Source organism: Taeniopygia guttata, chromosome 31 (genome assembly GCF_048771995.1).
Source record: "Taeniopygia guttata chromosome 31, bTaeGut7.mat, whole genome shotgun sequence".
Lineage (NCBI taxonomy): Eukaryota > Metazoa > Chordata > Aves > Passeriformes > Estrildidae > Taeniopygia > Taeniopygia guttata.
In genome coordinates, this window is record NC_133056.1 from 2,892,849 (window position 1) to 2,909,508 (window position 16,660).

The 16,660-nt window shown below is 50.2% G+C and overlaps 2 long non-coding RNA genes across 2 annotated transcripts in view; one reads left to right on the forward strand and one right to left on the reverse strand.

Annotated features, from left to right (window-relative positions):
- Window positions 1-16,660, forward strand: part of LOC140681105 (uncharacterized) — a 399,832-nt gene that overhangs the window by 232,989 nt on the left and 150,183 nt on the right. The gene's annotated exons all lie outside the window — the stretch shown is intronic.
- Window positions 13,696-15,794, reverse strand: LOC140681115 (uncharacterized). The gene is made up of 4 exons (XR_012052361.1): window positions 15,004-15,794; window positions 14,562-14,720; window positions 14,264-14,375; window positions 13,696-13,838 (listed from the first exon to the last, which is right to left on the reverse strand). It is a non-coding gene; the product is annotated as an uncharacterized lncRNA (long non-coding RNA).

Genomic DNA, 16,660 nt, shown 5'->3' on the forward strand with positions numbered 1-16,660 from the left:
TTAGCTTTTCTACAGTTTCTTCACCCTTTAAAACTCCTCAGAAAGATGTGAAGAGGGTTTGTGGAGTGATGCCTGTAACTTAGTGCATGTGTGGGTTGTGTTGCTCCAGGCTTCAGGAGCTTCTCTCGTGCCCAGGCTGGGTGGTCCAGTTTGGAACAGGGTTCCAGCCTGGAGTCCCTGGAGCTCCCGGGGCCCCCTTGAACAGCACAGGCTCCATGAGGCTGCTAAACGAGGCTGGTACTTGCCATTGTAACAACTGAATCAGCACAGGAGAACACCTTGCTTCACAATTTTGTTCTAGGAAAATCCTTTGGAGTATCTGATGTTTGTTTTGATGGTGGTTATCTTCTTACAGAAAATATTAAAGAACAAACCTCAAGCCTCATCTCGTGTGTATCGTCACACTCAGAAAAAGAACGGGGTGGAAGAAGATGACCCTGCTGCAGACGTGGAAGTGCCTGAGCTGGAGAAATGCAGAGAACATCTGAATTCCATCCTTGCCCACTGGGACCCTGTTTTCCCAGCACCACCCTCCACACACGGATGGGAGACCCTCAGAGCCGGTGAAGGTGGGGGTGAGGCAGCGGCTGTCACCTCTGCATCTGTTCACATTGTCACTGCGTGGCGTGAGGTCCCTGGCTGGGCAGAGCCCCTCGGGGAGCAGGACGTGTCCCCAGCACCGAGGTGGCTGCGGAACCGCGTCCTGCCACACCCGGCGGCCGCGCGGGAGATGTTCAGGGATGAGACACTGAGGAACAGCCTCTTCAAGCTTTGCACCCGCCCTGCCAGGCCAGCAGCACCTCGGCTGGGCTCTCCAGGCAGCTCGGTGGGCTCAGTTCCATCGTGCTGCAGCTAATGGAGGAGCAGGGCCTGTTCAGCACCTTCCACGAGCTTCTGAAATCTCTGTGCCTATCAGCAGCGGTGGAAGAGGATGCGGACAAGACAGGTGACTTGTCTTGTTCTTATCACTTATGTTACAAGGCAGTGGTGGGAGACACTAGGAAATTCCATGGCTTTTTAAATCCATTCAATCAGTTCTCCCGTATCCACCCAGGCTCGTGGCTTCCCAAAGCAGAAGCTGTGTCTTTGGTGGGACGGGGGCAGGAGTGGGCAGCACAGAGTGTGGCCACACTGTGAGGTTTTCTGACACTTCAACACTCCCACTCCCTCTAAGAAACTTCCCTTTCAGGGACTAAAATGGAATAAAAGATGTGAAAGAAATATAATTCCAAGAGGGAAAATAGTCTGCAAAAAAACCCAGCTCCACGTGGGCCTGGATGCTGATCCCTATTGCTGGTCAGTGAGAGTATCTGACAGGTCAGATTTCCTACTGCTTTATTTAACAGGAAACTGGTTTGTTCCTTCTTGTGAGTAGGATTGTTGGCTTTGCATGGGCAAAGCCACTCCAGATTTTCCAGCTAGGAAAAGAGTTAGGGAACTCTTTTAAAACATAGTCCAGGAGGTACCAAGCAGCTTAGCTTGGTAATCCTGTGGGGAAATAGAAGAATATCTGTTCTGATTTTTGTCTTCTCTTTTTCCCACAGCTGTTTCTGTATTCCTGACTTCCATTTACATTGGAGACATGTGGCTTGGAGCACAGGAGCCAGATATGTTACTTACTCATGTCAGATTGATCTGCCCTAGTGCAGATTATGAGTTACAGGGTGACTCAGACACTCGGAAACAAGGGGAAGAAACTGTTATGTCTCTTTGCAAAACAATTTGGCTCCATCAGGGCATTAATTCAGGGAACTAACACGTCACCTTTAATGTTCTTCTCTGCTCTGTCCTCATCACCGTGAGAGCCTCCTGAGCTGTTTTCATATAGACCTACCTAGTTTTGTCAGAAAAAAATAGTATTTTATTACTGGGTGCAAACTCGGGGGAAGATTTTATTCAACATTTCACATTGGGGCATTAAAGCTCCAATGTCCCTTTTCTTGAACAGTTTGAGAGACAATATTACTTTACTGTAAGTTTTATTACAGGCATTTTTATCTTTTTGAAGAACAAAAAAGATTGTTTGTGCATGTGTCTCAGCAGCGGGCCCAGCACAGCCCGGCAGGTTTGGAATTTTCTTTGCTATGCTGCAGGTGTATTCAAGACAGCATTCCTCTTTGTTTGACAGAAGGAAGACAAAAAAATAATTCTTAGCAAAAAAGGATGTTTTCTTTCCTGTCTATCAAGCAGCCAAATACCACCAGCTAGCTATCCATATTTTAAAATCAGCTGGAGAACTTGCATCCCAGGGACCTGGGGACTGTCTGAAGAGAGCTCTGGCCAGCTCTGTTAGCTGTTAAGCACCCCTGGAACAGCAGAGAAGAGGCTGGAAGAGTTCCAGTGCCCCAGTACCCAGAGACCCATCTGGTTAGGGCAGGTCACTCTTAGGCAGTGCTGCGACTGACCTGGGCCCAGGCAAAATCACAGAACTGGAGCTGAGCTAAGACACAACTGAAAAAGTCTTTCAAAGGACAGGGAAGCTAATTCCAGACTCTGTGGGTTTGGACAAAGACAAGTGCAGTGACAATGTCTGATATAATTTTCTGAGGGAGGTGTGATTGGAAGGATGAAGGCAGCTGCACATCTGTACTTTACTGTGAGGGTGCTCGTGCCCCACATCCAAATACTGAATGGAGTTCCTCATGGTAAGAGATCTGTCTGGAGCCAACAGGGAGCCCCGGGGCCCTGGACTGAGCCTGTCCCAGAGCAAGAAACTTGGATGAGGGATGAGACATGCAGATCTTCCAACTCTCTGGGCATCCAGCTTGGGTTTCTCTCCAACTTTACACTGTCTGGTATGAAGGTGATAGCCAGAAGAATTGTGTTGTGCATGGCTATCAGCATCCTGTGCCAGCCTTGGCCAGGAACCATCTCTGGCCACAAACCCTTATTTTTCTGTGTCATTTTGGATGTTAATACACATCATTGAAGCAAATGTTAATGCTCTGCATCCCAGCAGTGTGATCATCAGCTGCCTTGGCAGGCAGATGGGTTTGAAATCAGTGGTCCTGTGCTCCAGACCTTTTGTCTTATTTCTGTGGGATCGTGCAGTGCTGACAAGAGGGACTGGGACATGGATAGCTCAGGGCAGGGCTTGTACAGGCATCAGCCTTCCCCGCTCTCCCAGAGGCACCCATCAAAGCTGGCACCAAATCGCTCTGTATTGCAGAGACGTGTGGGCTGCAGTCGGACCGTGGATTCCATCCAGGACCTCTCCGTGTCTCAGGATTCCACTGTGGCCTAAGTAGAGAGAGCTGTTGCGTGGCCTTTGGAAGGCACTGTGGCAGTGCCTGGTTTGTGTGCAGGTGTGCAGGTAAGAACAAGGGACTCTGCTGGAGGGCGGAGGGCCCTTGCCAGGAGAGTTAACCCTTGGAGTTACGCAGTGGGGGAAGAGATGGGTGTCATGCACGGCCAAAATTGCATCAACGCTGCATCAAAAGAGGTGGGGGAATGGGGGGGATTCTGCCTCTCTCCCCCACCTGGGTGAGACCCCACCTGCAGAGCTGCCCCAGCCCTGGGCTCCAGCACAAGAAGTATGTGGAGCTGTTGGAACAAGCGCGGAGGAGGCCATGGAGGTGCTCTGAAGGGTAGAGCCCCTCTGCTCTGGAGCCAGGCTGGGAGAGCTGGGGGTGCTCACCTGGAGAGGAGAAGGATCCAGGGAGAGCTCGGAACCCCCTCCAGGGCCTGAAGGGGCTCCAGGAGAGCTGGAGAGGCACTGGGGACAAGGCCTGGAGGGACAGGACACGGGGAATGGCTCCCACTGCCAGAGGGCAGGGATGGATGGGGTCTAGGGAAGGAATTCCTGGCTGGGAGAGTGGACAGGTCCTGGCACAGGGTGCCCAGAGAAGCTGCCTCCTCTCACCAGGACGTGGGTGAGCTGGGAGAGCACAGGGGGTCCTGCATGTCCCTGGGCTTGACAGAGATGGATGAGCAGAGAAACAGTGAAGGTAAAAGTTCTCCAGCCTTGACCGGGGACGTGAGCGTGCGTTTGTTGGGTGAGTGTATCGGGATTACCGTAAGAAAAGAGACGTGAGGTTTCCACAGAGATACTGGATGATTGTCATGCCAAGGACAGTGCGTGGGGGACTCAGCAGAGAGGATGACAGGGCAGGGGGTGCAAGTTTACACCAGTGGCTCCTTTCAAGCACTTCACTGGGTTTCAGTGCTGGAACTGGGAGAAGTGGAATTGAAGTGGGGCTTAATAAACAAACAGAACTCAAGCAAAAAGGACAAGTTTTGTGTGTGACTGGCTTTAATAGTTTCATCAGTCCTAAAATTGTTTTCTCACAGTATGTTTCAAACCTAGAAAAATGATAACATAGGAGGGTTTCAAAGCCTTAACAAATCTCATTGGATGCTGTTTTTCATTAATGATTTCTGGGCACTCCAGAAAACATTTCTAGACTTGCCTTGCTCACAATGGCTCCTTTGATGGCCAGAATTGAATACATGAGGGATAAATATGTTTATTTTTAAGCCGAGTATTTTGCTCAGTAACATGATGATAAAGTGGAAAAAGCTTTAAAAATGAATACTTCATTTACGTCTTGCAAGAACTCTGAGATTTTCAAGTACACAGACTTCTCCTGCCATTTTTTAGGAACAGTAAATTTTTAGCAATATGCCTCTGTTACCCTGCAATTTCACATTCATTTCCATGTCTGTTGTGTTGTTAGTCCGCCTCCTGCTTTGTGGAGTCTGTGGGCACAGCAGAGTAATTCTGTCACGTGCATTCTGCATGACAGAAATAAATCACAGCAAGGTGGTTTATCATCTCTAGTAAAGGTGTGCTGTTTGATCCATTCTGTTTCTCCTTTCAGAGAGAGGACTCCAAGTGCCAATTTGTTGAAGGTCTTGGGAGCCTCCTAACAGGGTATGGCAGCAGGGATGAGGGAGGGGCTGGAAAAAGCCTCCAGAGAGTGTTCTGGTGACTGGACCTGTGCAGATGTTGGAACGTGGCTCCTTTTACACAACCACAGTGCAGGAAGCCTGAGTGGTTACTGCCTAATCCTGCAGGATCTTTGAGGAGAGGCCCTCAGGAAGGGAATTCCAGCCTTGAAAGCAGTTTATGCCAAGAGAAATAGCAAGGGGAGTTTGTTGCCAAGTGCCTGTGCCCCTCCCAGCACATCAGTGCAGTGGAAGAGAATGTGCCCTTGCCCTTTTCAGCTGCAGTGCCCCTGCAGCCACCATGGCAGAGGGCAAGCTGCTGCCCGCTTTGCCAGGAGCCCATGGTTTATTTCAGGAACAAGAGGGCTGCAGTGCCAAAGTGTGTCCACAGCCGGTTCAGTGGGAGCGTGAGGTGCTGGGGGAGCAAAGGGAGCTGCTCGTTCATGGAGGCTTCAGTGCTGTGCCAATTCTATTGCCCGAGCCTTGGGCTCACTGAGGGAGGGGACGGATCCGCTCCCGCCCCCACACCACCTTTGGCCACTGGTTCCAAAACGCTCCTTCCTGGGGTCACTGTGGTGCTGGGGTGGCCTTGGGAAGTTTGGGTGCTCTGCCCTGCACTCACAGCCGGTGGCTCACTTCAGATGAGGTGGAAAAAGAAGGGTCACTGACTCCAGAGACAAATACTGACCAAGATAAAATAAATCTTCCCTCTGCAAGTATAGAAAACACTGTGTTCTTTGAAACAGGTCCAGTATGTTTGATTGAGTGCTTCTTTGTGAAAAGGTTCGGTATGTGTTGGCATCAAAGCCACAAAGAGATTAAGAGAATGAGCCCAGCTCCTTTTAAACCCAAAACTAGAGCTGGCCCAGCTGTACCCTTATCAGAAACAGGAGTTTGGGCTGGGCTACTGAAAAATATCAGTGGGGAGGGGTAGCTTATTTTATTCTTCCTTTGCGCAGGGACATTTTGAAAAGCCCAATGTTTTGAAGTGTTCCACACCATTGCGACAGAAATTAAGAGTCTGGATTTATAGAATTCCATGTCAGAGTCATTCTGGCTTTATCTTTTAAAAACAGTTATAACAGATTTCATGGAATTCACTGAAGCCAAATATATTGGCTCCACAGATCAGGTGGAGATTGAACCAAAATTTCCTGGGTTTAAATTCTGCAATTAGTTGGTTTTTGTTTGCTTGTTTGCTTTTGTTTGGTTTTTTTTTTTGTTCATTTGGTGTTGTGTTTTTTTTTGTTGGTGGTGGTGGTTTTTTTTTTTTTGGTGGTTTTTTTTTTTTTGGTGGTTTTTTTTTTTTTGTTCTTTAACTGGAATCCTGTATTTTCATATTTTACCAATCTATAAAAAGCTTTCCTATTGCTAAATTTTACCATCACATTTTGTGCATCTGTGTGTGCATGCTTATAAATAGCCTATTAGATCATGGGCCAATTAAGATTTTCATTATTTTTGTACACAACTGAGAGAGATGCACAACATTATAAATAGAAAGCAAGACCGTGGCTTTTTCTCTGGGTTTAGATTCATTTTTATGAGAAAAATTCAATCTCAAAAAGTTTCAGGGACCGGCCACATAACAGAGGAAAAGAAGTGCAGAGAATTAGGTCTGTGTTTCACATTCAAAAAAATTTAAAAATCTCCTAGCAGACAAAACTGAATGAGGGAACTGCAATCCCACTGCAGGGCTATGGAACTGTACAATTCCCTGGGGCTGCCCCGGCAATGGCCCTGAGCACATGGAGCTGATAATCCCAGCACAGCTTCTCAGGGAATAAGAATGTAAATGTTATGCAAAGACAGACAAAGTCTATTCATTGCTTGACTGGTACCTTTACTCCAAACAATGAAAAATCCCAACCAGCTGTTGGAAATTGTTTCCCTTGGTGTTTTCATTAGAACTTGTAATCCAGTGTTCTCCCACTAGTATTTGGAGAAGGAAGAATAATAGTACCAAGAGGATGCACTCTCTACTCCTCCTAGGCTGCTGACATGGAAAAATGTCTATTTTCATCTTCTTAGAGTATAAAAATGCCTGAAAGGTGGCAGACTTCTCTACTTCTTTCAGGGGTGGGAGGAGGGGAGTCAGAACAAGTGGGACTAAAAAGTCACTATGAGATCAGTTTACCCTGCTTTTTAATGGAAATAAGGCTGATGAGGTCACTCTTAGGCACATATGGGGTAATTTCCTCCATAAAACTGGCAACAAATATCAATTAAATTTAACAGAGGGCAAGCATCTTGCCTCAGAAGCACAGTCTTTACAAATTTCAAGAAAACAGGCAGCTGAAGAAAAATACCCCATCAATTGCCGGGGAGGTAAGTGCCACAACACAAATGCCACCTCTGTTATGCACCAGGTGATCCAAACGGTAGAAAAATGTTATTAAGGAGAAAACAGGGAGAAAGTTTATTCCTGATTTTTGGGTTTTGCTACACCAGCCACATGCCAGAGACTTACATCTAGCTTAGCTAAGCAGTTTGGGGTTTCCCCAGCGGAATTTGGGGGTAATCATCTGTCCTAACTTTAAAATTAAGAGAATCAGAGGAGCCGCTCATAATTTGCCTGGTCCCAGCAGCACCAAATGTTGCTCTACAACATTAGAGTGCAGGATTTTCTGTAGGGAAGGATGTGGATAATCACACCACTTTCTTTAAGGTGTGGTGCTCTAAGTTCAGAGGCAATAAACCCTCGGCTGATCTGAATGCACAGCAAAACTTTTCTAGAGGTGGTTCAGAGTAACTTTCTGCTCCTTTTTCCTACTGCTGTCCAAGCAAGCAAAGGACAAGCAACTCCTAACACAGAATTCAACCTTCACCATCAGAAAGGCAGTTTCTCTCATTGTTAGTGAGAGAGACATGAAGATATTCTTAAAGGCCATTACATTTTCCTGGAATATGTAATAATTTCACTGTGATAACCTTGGGAAAAACAACTTTAGTCTCTGAATCTACATCCGAACAGTTGCAGCCATCTTCAGTAAACTAAAGAGCAATGAGTAAAGCCTGTAACTTTGTTAATGAACTGAAGATACAACCACAGGCAGACGCTTGACAGAAATCAAGGGAAAGCACTGCCTGCAGCCCAAGTGACTCCAACACACCCTGCCTGCTCTCCCTTGGTCTTTGTCAGTCCACCCATCACCCTCGGTTAATCCCCTGGGGCGCAGCTTGTCATTTTATCTTAGCGAAACCTGACCAGTGCAGTTACATTAGAAAAACCAAAATCATTTGCCACTACAAGTAGCCATAACAAGACACTGCTGTTTAACTGTGCAAAGCCAGGTGTGAAATGGAACGAGCTATGGCAAGGTGAGATGGGTGAATGCTACTTCATATCCTTTGGAAATAAACTGCAAAGCCCAGCAGAATCAGTTTCCACAGCAGCAAAGCATTTGCAGAATAATGGACACTATTACTTTATTAGTTCAGCAGCACTAAATCAAAAGAGGAAAGGCCAAAGAATACATTTGCAGCTTATTGTTCCTGGCTACTGGAAAGACAAAAGTCGGAATGTTTACCAGTTGCAATGTCAGCCTTGTCCCAAGATGAAAACCCAGTATTTTAATGAAAACCTCTGCTCTTTCAGTGAACTTTGGTGACAGCAGCACACAGGTAACTAACACCCCACACTGCAGATTCACAAGTCATCAAATTTCCCCTTAGCAAATGACTCAAAAAAATCTGTCCTTGTAAACAAGAATTAGTGTCAGCAGTCTTACAGCTTCAAATATGGTAAGATAAAGCCCAGAGTGTTTGTTAGTAATTATCCAGCCTGAAGGATAACACCCATTCACACAAACCAGGCACTGGCATGGACTCCATTGCAAGGAAACAAAACCAGGTCAGGGAGACAAGGTACGCAACATTTTCCCTGCGCAAGATTAGCACCTACCACTCCACAATACTTACATTGATTAACCTTCAGCTTGCTTCCATCTACTGGAATTGGATCTATGTAATCCCAGTAATATTCATAACACCAGAAATACTCCAAGGAGTTTGTTCTGTTAGCCATGTCAGTGGTGCCTTTTAAGCCAGCACAGAACTCTGACCCACTACTTTGCTTCACAGCACTGCAGCGCCCTCAGAAAGAGAATTGCACTACTGGTGCCTGTGCCAGTCACTCTGGGGTCCCGCAGCTCAAGGGCTGCCTGGGGACTGAAAACACCTCATGGCAATGGGTGTTAATGTATGGCAGAGATGTAGGAGGAGCCCTGAAAACGCAATCCTCGCTTCTTGCCGGTCACTCATGTTATTCCTCAGGATGTTTTAAACTGAGATGGGTGCGCTGTAACCTAGGGACAGGGTGGACAAGTGCCAGCTGGATCACAAACCCTTCTCTCCAAGCAGTGCACTGTTCCTGGCAGCTCCCGAGCACAGCCGGGCTGGAAAACATTCCTGATGGCATCTGGATGGAAAGGGCTGGGGTCTGGAGGGGCCACGCCAGGAGCGGCTGGTGGCACTTGGCCTCTTCAGCCTGGAGGAGACGGAGGTCAGAGCTCACCACGGTCTCTGCTGCCCGTGAGCGGGGACAGGACCCAGAGAAGAGCTGGAGCTGGGCCTGGAGGGGTTTAGGGTGGCGATCGGGAAAGGCTCTTCCCCAGAGGGTGCTGGCACTGCCCAGGCTCCCCAGGGCACGGGCACGGCCCCGAGGCTGCCAGAGCGACAGGAGCCTTTGGAGAGCGCTGCCAGGGATGCCCAGGGTGGGACTGTTGGTGTCTGGGCAGGGCAGGGGTGGCACTGGATGGTCCCTGGGGGTCTCTTGTGTAAGAAACTACAGATTGAGATATTGTTTATTAAGATATATGTAAAGGTTAGACAACTGTGAGAAAAATACAGACTGAGGTATTGTCTATTGAGATAAGGTTAGGCAATGGAGGTATGCAAACAGCGATCTGACACAGCTGATGCAAGATAAGATCACAACAACCATTCACACCAGAGACTGCTTATACAAACACAAGATAACGGCAGGAATTAGCTTGCAAATTCCAGGGAGACAGAAGAAGAAATTGGAATAAAAGGAGAAAGTTTGAGCGAATCAAGGTAGCAGTCAGTGGAGCTTCGGTTTTTGAAGTTCTCTGTCTGCTGCCCAGCGCTGTTACCCTTGTTCATATCCTACTTGCTGTAAATTAATAAAATTCTTAATTGGATAATGTTCCGTTGTGGCGCAAATTTATAACACTTGCAGCTCAGGGGCGTCTCTGACTTAGGAATCACCTGATAAACGCCTCATATGAAACCGATGTACCGCAATAACCACACCCTTTGTCTTGGTTCCGTGCTCTTACGAGCTCTAAACGCCGCAGGGGCGGCGCGGGCCGGTCCCGGGAGCGGTTCTGGGGCAGCCCCGGCGGGCGGGGCGGGGGCGGTTCCGGGCCGGTGTCCGCCGGCACCGCCGCTCCCTCGGGGCCGCTCGGAGCCGGTGTCCGCCGGCACCGCCGCTCCCTCGGGGCCGCTCGGAGCCGGTGTCCGCCGGCACCGCCGCTCCCTCGGCGGGCGGGCAGGACCCGATGGCGCTGCGGCCGGAGCCGGAGCACTCGCTGTGGCTGTCGCTGCCGCTGTCGCTGCCGCTGTCGCTGCCGCTGTCGCTGTCGCTGTCGCTGCCGCTGTCGCTGCCGCTGCCGCTGCCGGAGCTGGGCTCGGCCGGGCTGAGCGGCAGCAGTGGGAGCGGCAGGCGGACGCGGCCCCGTGCCCGCGGTGTCGGTGTGCGCCGGGGCGGCACCTCCAGCCGGGGGTCCGAGGACGAGGGGAGCGGCCGCATCCCGCTGCTCGGTGAGTGCCGGCCCCGCCGGCCCCGCCGCCATCCCTCCTTCCCTCCTCCTCCTCCCTCCCGCCGCGGGCCCGGGCCGGGAGCGCTCCGAGCCGCCCGGCGGGTGCGGCTGGGGAGGGCCGGTCCTGGCCGGGCACAGCGCCGGGCACAGAGCCGGGGCTTCGCGGGGAAGGCGCTGAGGACAAGCCCGGCCAAGGGCTCGGAGTGCTCGTGTGCCCCCAGAGCCCCTGGAACTCTGGTGTGGGGTGCTCTGTACAAGCGCTTGTGGCCTGAGGCAGAGGGATTCCTCACAGGGACACGGAGCCATTGGAATGGGAATGGCCTCAGGATGAAGGAAGGCAGGGTTAGATGAGTATCAGAGGAAGTTTTTTCCGGTGAGGGTGGGCAGGCCCCTGTGGCTGCCCCTGGATCCCTGGCAGTGTCCCAGGCCAGGCTGGACCCTGGGGCTTGGAGCAGCCTGGGACACTGGGAGGTGTCCCTGCCCACGGCAGGGGGTGGAATGGGATGAGCTTTAATGTCCCGACCACAACTTAGTGATTCTGATGGTCTTCCTGAGGTCAGTCAGCCTGAGAAGCTGTTGCAAATTCCGGCTGAAAGATGAAAGCTCATCATTTACACTGTGTAAAGCAAGAATGAATGCTTAAAAAAATTCTAACGTGTGAAAGACAATAGCATAGTTTTTGTTCATCAGGAAAAGTCCCAGGGATTGTGTAAGTCACAGGAAACAGTGGGGCAGGAGGGCCACCAGACAGCAGAAAAAAGACCCCTAGCAACACGCCGCGCAGATGCAGAGCACGTCGAGAATATCATAAAGTCCAGAACTGAAGGGGTATAAGAACTGAAAGACCGGGAGGTGCGGGGCGAGCCGTTGGGGGGAGCTGCATTTGCCCGTACTGCTTGCTTGCTAAATTAATAAAATTCTCTTTATAAAGTGACACAAATTGGTCCCGTGTCATAATTTATAATAGAGTGATGGCTTTTCTCTTCCTAGGTAACACTCTAGGCTGGAGGGGGCCCTGTCTCACCAGTGGGCAGGGTCAGCACCAAAGACACAGACACCAACTGAAGGAATTGTGTCATTTATATCATGCACAGCTGCAAAGAATTACAAAAGGATAAGCTCAGCAAAGCACATCATCATTAACAAAGCATTACAAAAGAAGCTCAGCAATGCATCCAGTCATTGCTACCAGAGATTGCCTGGAGTGATTAAGGAAAGATCCATCACCAGTTAGCCTCAGGCTTTACCATCATCCACAGCCACACATCAGCTGGGGGAAGCCAAGGACTGGAGAGCCACTCCCAGACACTGGGAATTCCTGCAGGTGCCTCCACCTCTGCAAGCAATGAGGCTCCAAGCCCAAAGCTGTGAGAGGACCCAGCTTTTACACTGTTAAACAAACAAGCTGGCATCACTGCCACTGCGAGAACATCTGCTTTCATTCTCCTGACTGCTTTCTCCCAAAGCCTGGCCAGGGCTGAAGGAGGAACCAAGGGAGTTGACTTTGATCCTTCACCCCCAAACAAGGCCAGATGGGGCCTTGTCTGTTTCTAAATACAGAAAGATAAATCCATGTTTTAGCAAGGAACACATGCATTGATCGTGTTGTTAATCATGCTTCCTTAATGAGTGGATACAAATACAACATTTGCTTGGAAGGTTCATCTAGAGGTGAGCTTTGCCTCAGGGCCTGTTCAGGCCCTGATCACAACCTGTTCAGGCCTTGGTACTTTGATCGGTCCTGAGACCTACAATCAACTACAACCTTTGTAACAATTCTTTCAGTAACACAGCTTAGATTTAGGTATTAGGCATAAAGGCATCTCCTCTTGTTCTACAATTAAGTGCAGTTTAACTTCATTACTCAGAGCTATTCACGTTCCTTTTAAAACATGCCTAAATAGTTGCTATTCTCTGTTATTTATCAAATGCCTCTCTTTTCTTGAGACTGTCTCTTTTAAGAAAGGTCCCATTACTCCACTTCCCAGCACAAAGTGTCACAGCAACTCACCAAGTGCACACACTGCAATGATGACAGGCCCTGCCATGAATGCATTTCACAGCAGCCTCTAATTTGGCAGCCACGAAGCCAATCCCACCAAGAAGAATTTTCTTCTTTCTGCCACTCTTCTACTGCTCCTTCTGTCAAGGTGATTCCTGACTGTTGGCCTTCAAACCCATCACTGCTAGCAGTGCAACATCCCCGTGCCCTGATAGCCCAGGTTCCTCCTTGGCCAGCAAGCAGATAATCCAAGGCCATGCGGTTCTCTGGAGTCCCCATTTGTGTTTGTTGGAGCTCGTAGGATGTGCTAATGGGCATTTCAACAGTATCATTTACTACCTCTACTAATAATCCATTCAGCTCATTCATGTCAACTCCACGGGATGGGGCAGCGCACATGGGGCACAGGGTGAACCAGAATCCTTTGCTTTCGGAAACCCAAGGCACTCTTTGGGTGGAAAATGTTCTCTGGGCCCTAAGTCTTCCGTGTGGTCGTTGCTGAAGGACCCTAAATGGGGGCCCTGCAGCTGGGAGCGGTGTGACACTGACACTGACCAGCTGCAGCACCCCAAGTTCTACTGACATTGGGAGTGATGGTAAAGCACAGAAATCTTCTGACACTGTAGCCTCTATAACTGTAACAGGGTTTGGTTTCTCCTGAGGGGAAATCTGAGTGAATCCTGTCACACTGATCGTTGTATTCCCGTGTCCCACAGCACAGGTTTCTCTAACTGTCCCTTCATTGACTCCGTTACGAGGCAGAGCCCATTGACAGAGTTCTGGCCACCCCACAGGGTGGGCCCTCCAAGGGAACCCCATTCCTCCCAGCTTCAGCTGAGAACATACCCAGCAATTAGTGACACTGTGTGCTTTGGCTACCTTGGTCTTTAAATTTTCAAAACATTTTGATGACTGATCCCTTGGTGAAACTCTGGAGGTGTTTTGGCAAACGTCAGTAGTACGTTAGTGACACCGTTCTTCATTCTTTTTGCTCAATGTCATTCAGGTTAGGAACAATAATTCTGTTGTCCATGGAGCTGGCAACTTTTTAATTCCAGAATAATGCCCCCAAGGTCCTTTAGTGTTCAGCTTTACCATGTTGTCTGTGGGTAACAAGGCTTGGTGGGGCCCTTTCCCTTTTGGCTGGAAGAGGGCCAGGACCTCTGCTTAAAGAAAAAAAAAGGAAAAAGAAAAAAAATACAATTAGATGAATTGTAAAAGATACAAATAAAATCCAAGTGTTAGTGAAACAACTTCTGTAACTTTGCATTAAGAGATAAATGATCTTTTTAAAAAGAGAACTCAGTTATTTACACTGTAAATGTGCTGATGGCATGGATCCATCTTACTGACCTCAACAGCCTTTTTTACAGTTTTTGGGGTTTGTTTCCAACATTCTTATTTTAAATTGTGGTCGAAGCAATAGGAAATTGATTGGGGCCCTTCCAGCTCCAGGCAGGACTGGGAATCTCAACTCTGTCAAACCCCAAATCCTTTAGAAGATGACCTTCCTTTTCACTCTGGGAATGAGCTGCACATTCCCTCTGAAATTGTCAGGGGTTTCTTACGGATGAAAAATCCCACTTACGGCTTTTTGCTCTGCTTTGGAAGTGGGAAGGGCAATTCTCCATCCATCAGCTCCAGACTGCACTGCCTCAGGAACACGGCTCACTTGCCAGCTTTGGCCACTCATGGCACTTCTAGAGGAGGAAGAAAGTGCAACTGCACAATTCCAGCCAAAAAGAAATGAAGAATGAATAGTGGAGATCCAGGCGTTCCTGCGGAGATCCAGGGGTTCAGCTGGGACTATGGGGAGTTTGGGTCCTTGCCAATTGGATGTGTGTCCCCAGCTGCAATCTCCTGGCCTGCAGGGGAGTCTCACTCACCTGCCAAAGCAGAAAGCTCAGGCACTGTGCTCCAACGGGCTCGTCTGATGCAAAGCTGTCAGAGCAATGTGAGGGCAGAGCCAGCCCAGCTGTGCCCGGGGCAGAGCCCAGCAGAGCCCTGGCAGAGCCCAGAGCAGCCTCAGCACCCGCAGAGCCCGGCTGCAAGGAGAGAAACCAGAAAGCGCCCGTCAGCTGAAGGCTGCTGTCCCCTTGTCCCAGCTGCCCACAGAGCCCAGGCCATGCTGGCTGTGCCCAGAGCTGTGCCCAGAGCTGCCCATCACTGCTGCCTTTGGGAGCAGAGCAGGAGGGCAGGACATTCCCAGCCTGCAGCCAGCCACGGCACATCCAGCCCTCAGCAGCTGCCCAGAGCAGGAGCCTCCTTGTGCTTGTTGCCGTCTCCCAAAAGCTCTGATCCCACCATGCCAAGCAGACGGGGACTCACCTCACGCCATCCTCCGCTGGGAGAAAAGCTGGTCCCAAACGATGTCCTCAGCCTTCTCCAAGGGCACGGCCCATCCACGCTGCAGCTGCTCCCAGGCACTTCCCAATCCCGACTGGACCTTACATAGAACGCTTCCTCTAGAAAAACAAACAACAAACTGTTGAAAAGAGATTAGAGACAAGGGGAAACAAGAAAAAAACTCTTATCTCTGTCAGAGGTCTGGGGAAGGCCCAACCCCTACATGCTAGGGAAAATCCCACCCATGGGGGAGAGAAGGCCACACTTTCTCTCTTCCCTCCTGCACTGCCCCCCAAAATAACGGTGATCCCAAAGCAAACAAGGGCAGTGGAGCAGCCCAAGCCCTTCCTTGCCTGCAAAGCAAAGCAGCCCCTGCACAGGTTCTGGAGTCCCACCTCTGCTCCCGCCATGGGGGTTTCTCTGTGCCGGGCTGGCTGCCCCAGCCCCAGCCCCAGCCTCAGCCCAGGCCATGCTGGGTGCTGGGGGCTGTTGGCAGGGCCAGGAGCCAACTCCCATCTTGTATCCACCCCAGCCCATGCCCCCAGCCCTGCCAAAAAGCAGCTGGGCAGCCGACTGAAGGATCAGCTGCATCCGCTCCAGCAAAGGGAGAAACTTTTGTTCCCAGCCAGTCTGAGCAATGCCCAAATCTGGGAGCATTTCCCCGGCTGTGGACTCATCTGCGAATTCGCTGTGGAGCCTGGCTTTGAAGACGGTGCCAGAAGTCCATCATCTTCAGCTGCCAGTGGCCAGGTTGAGGAAGAGGTTGTCATCCTTGATGTCATCCTCACTGTCTCCAGCAGCAGCAGCAGCCCCACATGGTACAGCTTCTCCAAGGACTCCTTCTCCTTCCCTGGGGGTCAGACCAGGCTGTCAGGGTTCTGCCCAGGGCCCCAGCTGTCAGGGAAGCAGGACAAGCAAAACCAGCTCGGATGGCAGCCACCAGTGCTGGGCAGAGCAGCTCAGCTCCAGCACAAGGGCTGCGTGTTCCCACCCAACAATCCCAGTGCATTGATACAGGCAGGGAAAAAAGTCTGGGTTTCCTTGCTTCTGATTGCCAGGGCATGTGTGGACCTGTAACTTACCAGGGCCCTGGAGCAAAGTGTGCATGTGGCTCTCTCCCTTTTTCTATGGCAGGTGAATATCCTGTATCCAAGGATCATAGAACAGGTCTTCTAATGAAGGTCTGTCCAAGAAGTGCATGGATAAACACCACCTGATAAGATCTTGGCACTCTGGGCAGAGAAACCAGAAACCACCGGTCAGCTAGAGAAGGCTCCTGTCTGCTTTGCCCCACTCTTCCCATGCCCAGGCCATGCTGCTTTTGTGCTCAGAGCTGTGCCTAAACTTTCCCATCAATTCCCTGTTGTGGAGGAGAGCAGGACATGTGGCACCTCCTCAGCGGCTGCCAGAGCGAGATGCTCACAAGCTGCTGCTGTCTCCCAGCACTGGTATTCCCCCGTGGCCAGAGATGAGGATCCACCTGGAGAGAGCCGCTGTGGCAGCGAGAGCTGATGGTCCCAGCTGATCTTCCGGCCCCTCCTGAAAGGGTGCTGCCCACAGACCATCTGGTGCAGCAGGATGCCCAGGGACCAGATCGTTGCTGCCTCGCCATGGTACCAGCCCAAGTGGGTCCATTCTG